Raw genomic sequence first — 12,868 nt, forward strand, 5'->3', positions numbered from 1 at the left:
AATCCCACAGGTGAGGCTAGCAAATGTCAGATGTGGGAAGACAGACAACGCACCTAACAAAGCATAGCACAGGTTCATTACACATCATCAACATGTTTATTCCACAATAGTTGGAAGGTAATTGTACGTTACAGTGTACACACGGTCACAAAGTGTTGGAGAATTGAAGTCCAGGGGTGTGTGGCACATCACTTGATGGGAATTGACAACTTCTACACTGATGTTGGATTCTGGGTGTTTGGGGTCAGTGTTAACCAAACAACAGGTAAAGTACCCTGGGAAGGACAGACACAAGACACAGTCAAAAGCACAGCAGAACAGGAGAGAAATGCAATACACATGCACAAAACATGTCAAAATAAATATACACATAAACAAGTTGGCAGTTTGACACTATTGTAGAGTACAGACCACCTGAAAGGACACATCACTGCACGCATCCAGTCAAGTGGCACACAGACACACTCAAACAGCAACAGAGCAGCCCCAACACATTTCAGGCTAACTCGATACATTGACATAACAACCCTGTAAACTCACATTCAGGTGAAGAAGTTGTTGATGAGCTGTGTGTGGACGTCACCCTCATCATCATCATCACTGGCATCGTGGCCCAGGCCTGGATCCTCCACAGGTGGCAGAGGTAGGTCATCGTCATCCTGGATGAGAGGCAACTTCTTCCGCACTGCCATGTTGTGTAGCATGCAGCATACAAGGACAATTTTGCACACCTTTGCAGGGTCATATGGGAGGGCCCCTCCGGTCTTGTCCAGTCAGCGGAAGCGGCTTTTCAGGAGACCAAACGTCCGCTCAATCACCCTCCTGCTCCGACCATGTGCATCGTTGTAGCGCATCTCGGCTGGTGTCACAGGGTTCCGGAGGGGCGTCAGCAACCACGGCATGTTGGGGTATCCGGAGTCACCTACATACAAACAATTAAACAATTAGCTGAGTTTTGAAAGAGGGTGGAATACAACACTGCCAAACACACACAATGGTAAACAGTCAGTACACACCTACAAGCGAGGCACGCTGTTCTGGCATCTGTGACATCAGCGTTGCAATGTGACTACTCGTCATGATGTAGGCATCGTGCGCAGAACCGGGGAAACGTGCACAGACATGTGTGATACACATTTCTGCAAAACATACCACCAGAGCATTGATGGAGTGGAAATGTTTCTTGTTCCGGTATGCCTGCTCATGTGCCTGTGGTGGTACCAGGGCCACATGTGTACCATCAATAGATCCGATGACGTTCAGCATCCTCCCCAGTGTATAAAAAGCAACCTTTATTTCAGTGAGTTGACCTGGGCTAGGAAACTTGATGTACAGGTCAAAGAAATGCAACATCCCCTCCAAGACATCGCGCAGCACACGACTGAACATAGTTTGCGACATGCCATCAGCAGTAGCCACAGTGTACTGGAAGGTATCAGTAGCAAAGAAGTGCAGGGCTGCCATCACCTTCACCTCTGGGGTCAGTGCTGCAGGGTATGTCCGGCCAGGTAGCAGATGTTTTGCCAACTGCTCTGCCAACTCCTCAATCAGGGGCCTGGTGAAGCGGTACCGTCAGATGCAGTCGCGTTCCTGCATGGTTTCAAGGTCTGGGAACGGTCTATGGACAGCTGGTGCCCTGCAGTACAGAGATGAACAAAGGAAGATTGTCGATTCATCCACCCATGTGGCTATGACCAAGCAAATTATCACATGATACATCATGACAATACACAATGTACTGAGGTGTGTGCTGTTGGGTATGGACAAATAGGTCACCTACATGCCCATCACCTCACATCTCAAGTCCACATGTCTATATAAGTTACATGTAGTGCAATGGCCAATCATTGGGCTTTGTCACAGTACCTATGTACTGCTGTCACGTTACAAACACACACCACAGTGACAAGTGAAGCCGGATGTCTCCCAGGCAGCACAGATCTTTGACATGCAGATACCCAGGGTCCCTGTATTGCCACATGGACACTGGCATGACATGGCGTATCATGTACACACCACAAGACAACCGTGAGTCCCACAGGTAGTGGCCACTGTTGTCTCTGCAGGCCCTACATGTACGTCTCATAGACACACACACACAACATCAATGTTGATGCACAAACAACATGGATGTGGTGACTGTCTCCCATTGGGCACATTTGATCAGCCACATCTGAGACACAACATGCACACAGACTGTGGGTATACATCAGAATTGGGGCTATCGGTCTCACTGTGACGTACATACCATCACACCCAGGACTCAGGGTGTATGTGACATGTCCTAAACATATCCAACCTGAAACTGTGTCCATGACTCATGCCCATAATCGTACAGTTGCACATCACAGTGGTAATGTGCACAACACACAAAGGATTCTGTCCCCATGAACACGTGCACAGCCTGGGAGTGGCTGCACAAAAGTGCCACACAACAAACCAAATGTAGCCCCCCAAACACACAGGGAATGCAGCCTTTCATGCCATGGGACACAGTGTGGCACATGCTGTAGTGTGGCAGGTGTGCACTTGAGTCCCTGGCAAGTAATTGTGTGTGGAAGCCATCAAAAAGTCACACCAATGTCAACCGACGTGGGTGACTGCTAGAGAGACGCATTGCACAGTTCAGGACCGAGCCGTGCGTACGCTTAGCCATTGACTGCAATGAGAACCTATGCGGGTGACTATCATGCATACGCATTGCACAGTTCAGGACCGAGCGTGTGTACGCTTAGACATTGACTGCAATGAGGACCGATGCAGGTGACTATCATGCATATGCCTCGTGCAGGCATGGACCGAGCCGTGCGTACGCTTAGCCATTGACTGCAATGAGAACCGATGCGGGTGACTATCATGCGTACGCATTGCACAGTTCAGGACCGAGCCATGCGTACGCTTAACCATTGACTGCAATGAGGACCGATGCGGGTGACTATCATGCATATGCGTCGTGCAGGCATGGACCGAGCCGTGCGTACGCTTAGACATTGACTGCAATGAGGACCGATGCGGGTGGCTATCAAGCATATGCGTTGTGCAGGCATGGACCGAGCCATGCGTACGCTTAGCCATTGACTGCAATGAGGACCGATGCGGGTGATTATCATGCATACGCATTGCACAGTTCAGGACCGAGCTGTGCGTATGCATAGCCATTGACTGCAATGAGGACCGATGCGTGTGACTATCATGCATACGCGTCGTGCAGGCATGGACCGAGCCATGCGTATGCCTTGGCCATTGAATCGGATGGAGACGTGTGCATGTGTATTTTCAAACTACACATTGTAGTCAGTTGACCGAGCCTTGCGCACCCATTGGCTCTGGACTGTCATAGAGACGGATGCGGATTCAAAACTTGTACGAGTCGTGCGTGGAAATTCAGTTGGATGCCTACAATAATGTTGCAATTACTAGGGTTTTATGAAGGTGAAGATTTGAACGATGCGGAAGACGTGTACGAGTCGTACAATTCCATGGATTGGCCAGATTCATAGAATACAAACGTGTTGGACCAATCACTTGGGACACATGGCACAGATTCTGCCTCTGCAGCACAGATATAGGGCTGGCTGGCCCCCAGGGAGCTCTCGTGCCTGCACTACATGCTAGTGGTATAATCACAAAGGTTTCTTTTGGACTCCACTATACAGCCAACCATATATATTATACCCAGAAAGAGTCTTCCATCATATCACTCAATCCAATTCATTACAGTCAGGATAGGAGAATAAATCTGTATACCCAAAGCTACTAGTAAATGCAAGACTAATGGCAAAATTTTAAAAAGATTTTATTCAATCCAAAACACACAATGCTACACAATAAATGACACTGTGTCATGAGATAAGAGAAACAATACAAATTCATTACATTTAAAAAATATAAACATATCACGCGACATAGGTTTTAAAATATGAACGAGAGTACAAAAAACAGACCAAACACTTTGTCTTAGATTGATCACATCCGTAATACTTGTTTCTCAAAAACTGAGACTGGTTGCTGTGTTCTGCTGGCACTCAAGTTTCAGTGATAATACAGATTGTGGTCCTAATAAATCAGGCGTCTACGTGTTTCGGTGGAAAAATTATAATGTCAAATTTTTCAAGACAAACGAATTATGACTCTCGAAAATTGATAAAAACAGGAACAATAAAATTCCCCTGTGTAGCAAAAAAAACACATAAATCAATATATCTAGTGACAACACTATGTACATCAAGAAGACAGTTTGAGGAAAATAAGTTTTTATGAGAAAATCACATTTTGTTCACTTTGAAGGATTATTACCCACAATATGAAGATTTGATGCTCTTCCCCCACATACAAAATAATGAACACCAAATAAAATCTTTGTAAGTATAAGTTCTCACTCAACAATAAGAAACAGAGTAAATCTATAATTTATTCATAGGAAGCCCTATTAAAGAAACCAGAGACTAGTTTTTGTTGACATAAAAGTAGTTCGTCTCAAGAGCACAATAGCCTGGCAAGTAGCTTATACGTATAGCAGAAAAGAAATTCTCCAATCCCACTTCACTCATTTACCACACTCTACCACACCACATTCACAAATCTCCTTTACACTTGCACTTGAACCTCCAAATAAACGTTAACAACTCACCTCTTTGATCATAGAGGTTTGGGGGGATATAGATATATCTTGAGCAGCAGAATATTAATATGCTTGAGCTTCAGGGGCAAACACCTCCTATTTTCAGCACTGCCTGGCCAAAGACTGCCTAAAAGATGTACCTGTAAAATTAACAGTGACATCATAGTTCATTCATATTGTCATAATTAGATGGTCAAAACCGACCTATAGACTTAAACACTCTGGTCTAGACTGTTACCCAAATGGGCTAATCTTTCTTAAATCTCCAACTCACCCAAAGCGAAAAATATAAGGTCTGGGGCTAGACAGTTTAAAAACTCCTGACGAAAGCAGAGACTATAATCCTCGCATTCATTGCACGAAAAATCTGAAAGGTATATAAAAGAGACATAATATCAATACTACTACCTTCCAGTCTAATGCATTATCTTCTTAACAGGTCTCTAGCTATATGTTATATATTGGTCTTAACATACCTGCATAGAATGTCCTCGAATATAGGTAAATAGTTGTTCATAAAGTTTTATTTTCCTTTTATAATGAACAAAGTAGGGGTCAATGAGTTTCTTGCAATAATCCTGTGATAATATGAATCTATGACATATGAAAAAGAAAAAGGCTACTTAGTACATTTAGATGTTTTAGTACTATTGACTAAGCTTCCTGACATAGCCATGTATTATACGATGTTCAGGTTTGAGAGGACACACTACAAATGGAATTCCTACCATGTGCTCATAGGAGGACACATTGATGCAGTTACTACGGTCAATACTTTTTTATATATATACAGCAGGACCCTCCATATAGTTATTTTTACTGGAAAGGACCGAACTGCTTGCCCAAAAAAAATTTGCAAGCAACATTCGCCTGAAAACCAAATAACGTGCTATAGCGCACATTTAACATAAACTAATTTGAAAACCAAGTAGCGTATTCTAACGCGCATCTGCTCGAAACCCTCATGGCATTTATGCTCAGCCTACTAACCTTGTTCGTACGTGGGCAGCATCCTCACAACCTCCGTTCCCGTAGCTGAAGAATAATGCGGGTCTCGCTAGTAAAAAACCAGTCCCTTTTATATAGTAAAAAGATCGGTCACCTGTTACTGATTAGCCGCTGCCTCACAATATCCCGGAACGTGACTCCTACGTTTTACACGTTCCTATGTGATCGTGCTAAAAATAGAAGACGGGTTCTACTTCGGAACAATACGAAGATCACCAGTCTTGCCATCTTGGAATGTTAATCTAATACATGAATCAAATGCGGGGAATGCTACAAGTTGAAGACTTCTTTACCCGGGTACACCTAAACCGTGTGTAATAGGTATATTATCGATACAGCTTTTAAAGAAAGAGAAATTAACTGCAACTCAGTGAAAAAATACACACCTAAGCTTCCTGATACTAAGCAAGGATATAGGGCCATCTAGTGGCCAAATCTAATTAATGCGGATAGTCTTACGCAAAAGAGAAATTTACTGTGGTTACATGCTAGTGGACCACATCTCTGATACCACTGCTGCTGTCTCTGCATCCTCTGGCTACTGCTATGGCACGTACTCTGGAGAGAGCCCCAGCCTTCACTGAGGAGGAGAACCAGGCCCTGCTGGACGGGCTCCTTCCACAGTACAGCAAGCTGTATGGGAAACCAGGGTAGCAGGTGAGTGTGCAGTCCACTGCCTTCCTAATTGTGCATGTTGACTGACTAGCAGTACTAGCAGTGTGTACACCAGTGGCAAGCGTACTCACTGAGTACTTTCTTCCCCCAAAGTGTGTAGGTACATGTAATGAACAGATGTTCTGCAGCTAAAGTGCATTTGTGCAAGCTTAAACTTCACAGGCATTGTTAACATGTCAGACATGCAGGGCATTTGTCCATTTCCATGGGTGCACTACCTGTGTAACTCATTTTCCTTTGTGATGACGACATGTATATCCAACTGTGTGCAGCACAAATATGGGGCATGTGTGTTAATGGACTTTTAACTTTGTCATCCTCACAGGTTGATGCCCACCAGAAGCAGAAGATCTGGCTGACCATCGCCAAGGCAGTTCGATCCATGGGAGTCTACAAGCGCCAGATCCGCAACTGCCAGAAGAGGTGGCAGGACATTCGAGGCTGGACCCGGAGGATCGCAAGGGTCCAGCTGAAGCTGTTGCCTCCTCACAGGAGGGGTGGATACCGGACCCTGACCCCCCACATGCTCAGGATTCTGGCGGTGGTCTTCCCGGACCTGGATGGGCAGCTGAAGGCCAGACAGCAGCAAGGAGGGGGTAAGTCCATGCCTAATCTGTGTACTATGTCTGACATGCTATTTGCAGTCTTTTGGCCTGGTCACACTTCCACATTACGTCGGTCTTGTAGTCCAGGACTCATGTCCCTCAATTGTGTGATGCACCCTCCTAATCTGTTCAACAGGTGTGGACCCTACAGTCTGTGGCATGTGTCACTAGGGCACTGTGTCCCTGCAGTCAGCTATGCTTCAGGTTCCGGACAACATCTGTTACCGTGACTCTGTTGTGTGCTTCATGGGTGGGTCAATTGTTTACATAATGCCTGAGATCTGACATGTGATCTGTGTGTGTCCTTGATATGTGTTCCAATTGCTGGTCTGACTCGCCACATGTGCCTGGGGTATTTCAAACACACCCATGCAGCAGGGGACTCCAATTTGTGGGCCTCAGGAGTATGTATATCAAGTGTGTCACACTTGCTTAGCCACCTGACTCCTGTCCAGGGCTATACACTGTTTCACGTAGACCTGGGCAGTCATGCCTACTCGAGGGCATTTAGAAACACTCTGTAATCCCACTCCTGTGTATCAACTTACAGGTTGTGCTTAGTGACATGTGCCTTCAGGTGTCTGCCTCTCTGTCATTGTGGTGTGGCTTCCTTTTCCGGACAACTGGGGTGCTCATGAGTTTGAGGGTCAACAGGACATCTGAGATGTGACTAGACCTAGTGTGACATATAGGTGTGTGATCACTTGACAGTACACAATGGTGTATGCAACTGTGAACTTCAGACAGCAGACTGTGATGTGCTCATGTACAGGGAGTTGTGTTCACAGAGACTCATATGTCTGTTTTGTGTGAGGTAGGGTCTTCTGGATACGGGATATGTCGTTTGCAGGGGATGGACAAGTGCACTTGTCAGCTGCAGAGTTTGCTTTACCCATGACCTATGATTGTGACACAGTGCATACTGTTGTTGTCTGCATGCCCTGCCCCTGTGACAGGAGACAGAGATGACTGACTTTCCAGGCATGCCAGTGCCATGGCATTTAACTTGCTATGACTGATCCTGCATTGGGGTCAAAAGTGCTCCATGCACCCCATTGTGGCATTGACTATCAGGACATGAGAACTTCATAGTGTGTGTTGCTGGTATGTATCACAAGCATGTGAAATGAGACTCTGGCCATCCCTTCATCCTGACACCTATACTGAGTCAGTGGCAAGAGATGTGATGTGTGTATAGTGACATACTCCTACATGTTCACTTGAATGTCAAACAAATGTGTAGGTGGTGCATGTCTGCACATTGGGGTATTAGCATCCAACATTCAACAGACATTTGGGTGCAAGTCCTGGAGGGATATGAGTGCCATGGTTGATGGTGAGACTGACAATTGGCTTATTCTAAACAGTGTGAGCACTTTGAGCATTGTTCAGCTGATGATGCCAGGGCTTGCCCTGTGATGTGCTATACTCACTGTGGTGTGTGCGGTCAGTGCAGGTGACTGATGTTGTTCTTTGTTTCCTAATTTTATCCAGATACATCCACGGCCGCAGGAGGGGACAGCTCCACGGACCAGGAGGAGCCACAGAGCCTGACTGGGACAGAAGGCGAGGAGTCGGAGGGACCCAGTGGCACGGAGAGCGAGTGGAGCCACACAGAGGAGTCCTCAGCACCACCCACCCCAGCTGAGGGCCACAGCAGCTCAGAGGATGACTCCCTTGTGGAGGCGGGTGTCAACAGCCACCAAACTCCAGCTACTGAGGCTGTCCCCGCCACCGCCACCACCATCAACACCCTCTCATCGGCTCCCATCCCAGAGGTCCGTGGAGGCTCCCGTGTTCGGGAGCATGTCTCCTTTGTACCAGGCACCGCACCCCGTGCCCCTGTGTCCCCTGCTGCCTGAGTGTGGAGGCTGTGGACTTGCTTCAACAGATCCATGTAGGGCAGACATCAATGCTGAGTGTCCTCCATGCACACACCAGTCTGTTGACACAACTGGTGTCATTCATGGAGGGAATTTCATCGGGCATGTCTGCCCTACAGAGGACCAATCAGTATGTGGCCTCCTCCCTGACGGCAGCAGTGTCCCTCCTCCAACAGTCCCGCAACCCTCCTACCCCTGCCCCACCCACGATTCCTAGCACCCTACATGTCCCAAGCACACACGCAACAGCACAGTCACCCAAACCCTCAGACACGGGCAGCACACAAACACGCAAACCAAGGGCTAGACGTGCACACAAGCAACCTCAGGGGACTGATACCACACTCACAGGGGATGGTTTGCAAACACACACACAGTCATCCACAACCACTCTGCAGTCCTCCGATACCTTTCCCTCCCAGCCCCCTTCCCTTGCCTCACCTGCAACCCCATCTCCCTAGAAGCTCTTCCTCTGTGACCTTGGCCTCTTCCCCACCAACCCAGCAGATCCAGCTTACAGGGAGAAGAGGAAGTCCCCACACACAGAGGGGAGTGCCCCTCACACCCAGACACCCTCCCCCAGGTGCAGTCAGACCGAGGCCCCCACCTGCAAGTCCCCCCGGAGCCAGAAGAGCAAGACCCCACCCCCGCCCCACAGCTCCATGACAAAGTCTCCATCCTCCATCCCCCAGGCCACCACTCCACAGGTTCCACCCCCACACCCTGCCCCAGGTTTCCCCACCCACTGATACACCATCCCCAAAATGCTCAGGCCCTCCCCCCTACCACTTGCTCTTCCACCCCCACCACCCCCGGTCAGACAGTTTGTGCCACTGATGTGGGGACTGAGTCCCCCCCCTCTGTCCTGGCGACCTCACCTGAACCCCATTCCGCTCCCATTGAGTTAGGCACTGCAGTGGAGTCCACGACCACCCCGTCTGACTTGGGACTGCAGAGGGGACCCAGTCCACTCTATCTGACCTGCCCACTGCAGTTGTGCCGGCACCCACCCCATCTGACTTGTGCCCCACAGTTGTGACTGCACCCACTACTTCAGTCAGCTCCACTGCAGTTGCCAGTTACTCTCCTGCATCCACCACCCCTTCACTGCCTCCTGCTGAGCCCTGATCCTGTCCCTGCGGTGCCTGGCCTGCCCCCATGTATGCCCCTCTGAGGGGATGTCCCCGGTCCTTACCAGTGCAGGCAAGCAACGTGTGACAGTTGTCACTCAAATCACATTGTTGACATTTGGATATGGACTGGCCATTGCTGAATAAAGCATTTTTCTTTATCCTTGTGAATTTGATTTAGCTGTACATTATGTTGATGATGTTTAGCATGACCTTGCAGTTGTAATGCTGGATTTCCAATGTTGAATACTGAGGTGTTGATGTGAGGTACTACATGTAGTCCATGAGATATGTATCCTATTCTGGGCGGTATCCATGTCATCCTTTGCAGCTAACTGGGTGTGTCATGAATAATAATTTGTGAACATCTCTGTAAACATTTCATTTGCATGGTCACATCTGTGGCTTGCACACATATGTGGGCATCATTGGTGTAGGAGCAACTGGGTCCTCTGTGCAACTTGCTGGACATATGTATTGAGTATGTGCAGATGACTTAAGGGACACTCCCGTACCCAGGCTGTTGTGACCAGAGCCTTCATTGTGTGGTAACTGATGGCCGACTGACCAAGTGTTCTGCTGACATGACTGAGACGTGCTGTGACTATATTTGGCACAGCTGAGCTTCCACAGAAGTTGAGTCCCCTCAAGTAAGTGTGTTGTTCCGTGACATTGCCTGGGCCCATGGTGTGTGTTGTGTGAGCATGTGTGTGTGTGTCCACATCCCTTTTCATCCCTTGATAAGTTCCTGTTGTTGATGCTTGCTGAGTTGTACTGTGTTCATCCCACATCTTTGCCATGGGCTACTAGATGTGTGGGTGCATGACACACTAATGTTAATTGGTGTTTAATCATTGGGATTTGTCAGTTCTGAGTGGTGATGATGTGGTCAGACGCAGATGGGACACAGTCAGGGGTCCCCAAGGCACTTCTTTGTTCGCAATATCATGTAGTTGTCCCTATGTGGTACCTTTCAGTGATTGAGACATGTGTATGTGTGTGTGTGACTGCTCCCACTCGTCAGGTTCAAGGCTGCAATGTTGGCAGGTGTCAGCATGTGTGCCTTGTGGTTCTCCTTGGCTTCCGCATTGTCCTGGGAATGTAGCAGGTATTCCGAAGGTTACAGGAGCTTTGACATCATGGCCATGTACCGCATACTGTGCAGTATGTCTGTCATTCACCAGGGTTGTAGACTGTCCTTGTGTGATGAGTCTGTGCACCTTAGTTCCTCCCAATATTACTGTATTTGTCATGGGTGCATGTGCAATGTCACCTGTCCATGTGGGCTTCACAGATGCACATTGGTGCAGTTCAGGGTGTGTGGTGTTGAGGGTGGACTGATGTAAATGTTTGCATGGATGGGCCCCTAGCTCCCGTTTGTCCATGGATGACGGGCCATGCTGAAGGATTTGTGTTTGTGTAGGTGTGCTGTACGTTTGTGGCACAGGACACATGTCTGGGTTTCACAGTTTGCACGACATCTACCTTTGTCATCACAGTGGATGTATCATGCATGCTTGTGGCACCCCAATGTCTGGTCCCTGGGGGTAGTGCTGTTGTGTGTCAGTCTCTTGCTGTGTTAGTTGCTGTTCATTCCAGCTTGTGTGACATGTGCCTGTTGTGCTCCCTCTCATCTCACAATGCCTGATTGCCCACTAAGGGGGGCCCAATGATGGGTTACTTTTGTATGGCACTGTGTTCACATCTGTCTCACTGTGGTTCAGCCCCCCTCATGTGTTGTGTAGTTGGCTGGGGATACTGAGACACACACACACATGGTGTGTCAGATGTTCAGTGTGAGGTTGCCTGTTTGTGTTTGTGCATCCGCACCAGTGCATTGGTATTGCTGTTGTGGACCATTGTCTGGATGTTGTTTTTGTGATTTTCCCTGCTGTCCCTGTGAGTCATATCACATCATTCTGCACATTCATCCTGGTTGTTAGGTCCCATTGCTGCCATGGAATGGGAGTTTGTGACCTGACACCTACAGTCTACACAGATGTTTTGATTTGTGTGTCTATTTTCGAGATGTGTGTATGCTTTGTGATGGTCACTTCAGCTTTTGTGTCATTGTAAACTGTATGCAATGTCAGCCCCCATGGGTGGTGCTTGTCTGCACATGGCCGAGAGTATGTTAGTGTTTCACAGCACTGTTAGCCTCACCACATCTCTGTGAGTATGGGACACAACCACTACTTTGTCACAAAAGTGATTCATGTGTTGGGACCAGGAATCATACATGCTGTTTGGCATTTGCAGCTTTGACCATGATGACACTTACCTATTGGTCACTGTGATGAGGAGGGTTTTAGACCCCATCACCACAATGCTCAACATTTGCTGCATTTTGGAAGCCCACACATAACTTTTGTTCTACACAGTGAGGGGGTGTTAGTTTTACATTGACACAGTGCTATAGTGATTCCTGCCTTGTGTAGGCCACACTCAGTTTTTGGTCACACATGTGATGGTAGTTACATTGTATGTTCGAAGTCAAAATCACTGTTGTGGGCATTTGTCTCAGACTACACACTTTTGTCATGATGTTAGGGCGGATGTATTTTGCTGACATATCTAATGTTGGTGTATGATGGATGTGTGGTGCATCACCCATCCTATGGGTGGCGGTGGCAGGGGTGATGGGCAACATAAGCCCTATGTGTGGGGGTGAAAGTAGTGATGGGCAACAGGTCCCCTAGGGTGGGGGTGGCAGGAGTGCTGGGCAACATGAGCCCTATGAGTGGGGGTGGCAGGAGTGATGGTCAACAGGTCCCCTATGTGTGGGGGTGGCAGGAGTGATGGGCAACATAAGCCCTATGAGTGGGGGTGGCAGGAGTGCTGGGCAACATAAGCCCTTTGAGTGGGGGTGGCAGTAGTGATGGGCAACATAAGCGCTATGAGTGGGGGTGGCAGTGGTGATGGGCAACAAGTCCCCTATGGGTGGGG

The 12,868-nt window shown here is 48.0% G+C and overlaps 1 long non-coding RNA gene across 1 annotated transcript; it reads right to left on the bottom strand.

The window, feature by feature from the left end:
* Positions 1–3,786: 3,786 nt before the first annotated feature.
* On the bottom strand, positions 3,787–5,743 carry LOC146820814 (uncharacterized). Its single transcript, XR_014962628.1, has 5 exons — positions 5,612–5,743; positions 5,098–5,215; positions 4,896–4,988; positions 4,631–4,761; positions 3,787–4,169 (listed from the first exon to the last, which is right to left on the bottom strand). It is a non-coding gene; the product is annotated as an uncharacterized LOC146820814 (long non-coding RNA).
* Between the last annotated feature and the right edge of the window lie 7,125 nt (positions 5,744–12,868).

This window comes from Triturus cristatus, chromosome 6 (genome assembly GCF_964204655.1).
Source record: "Triturus cristatus chromosome 6, aTriCri1.1, whole genome shotgun sequence".
Lineage (NCBI taxonomy): Eukaryota > Metazoa > Chordata > Amphibia > Caudata > Salamandridae > Triturus > Triturus cristatus.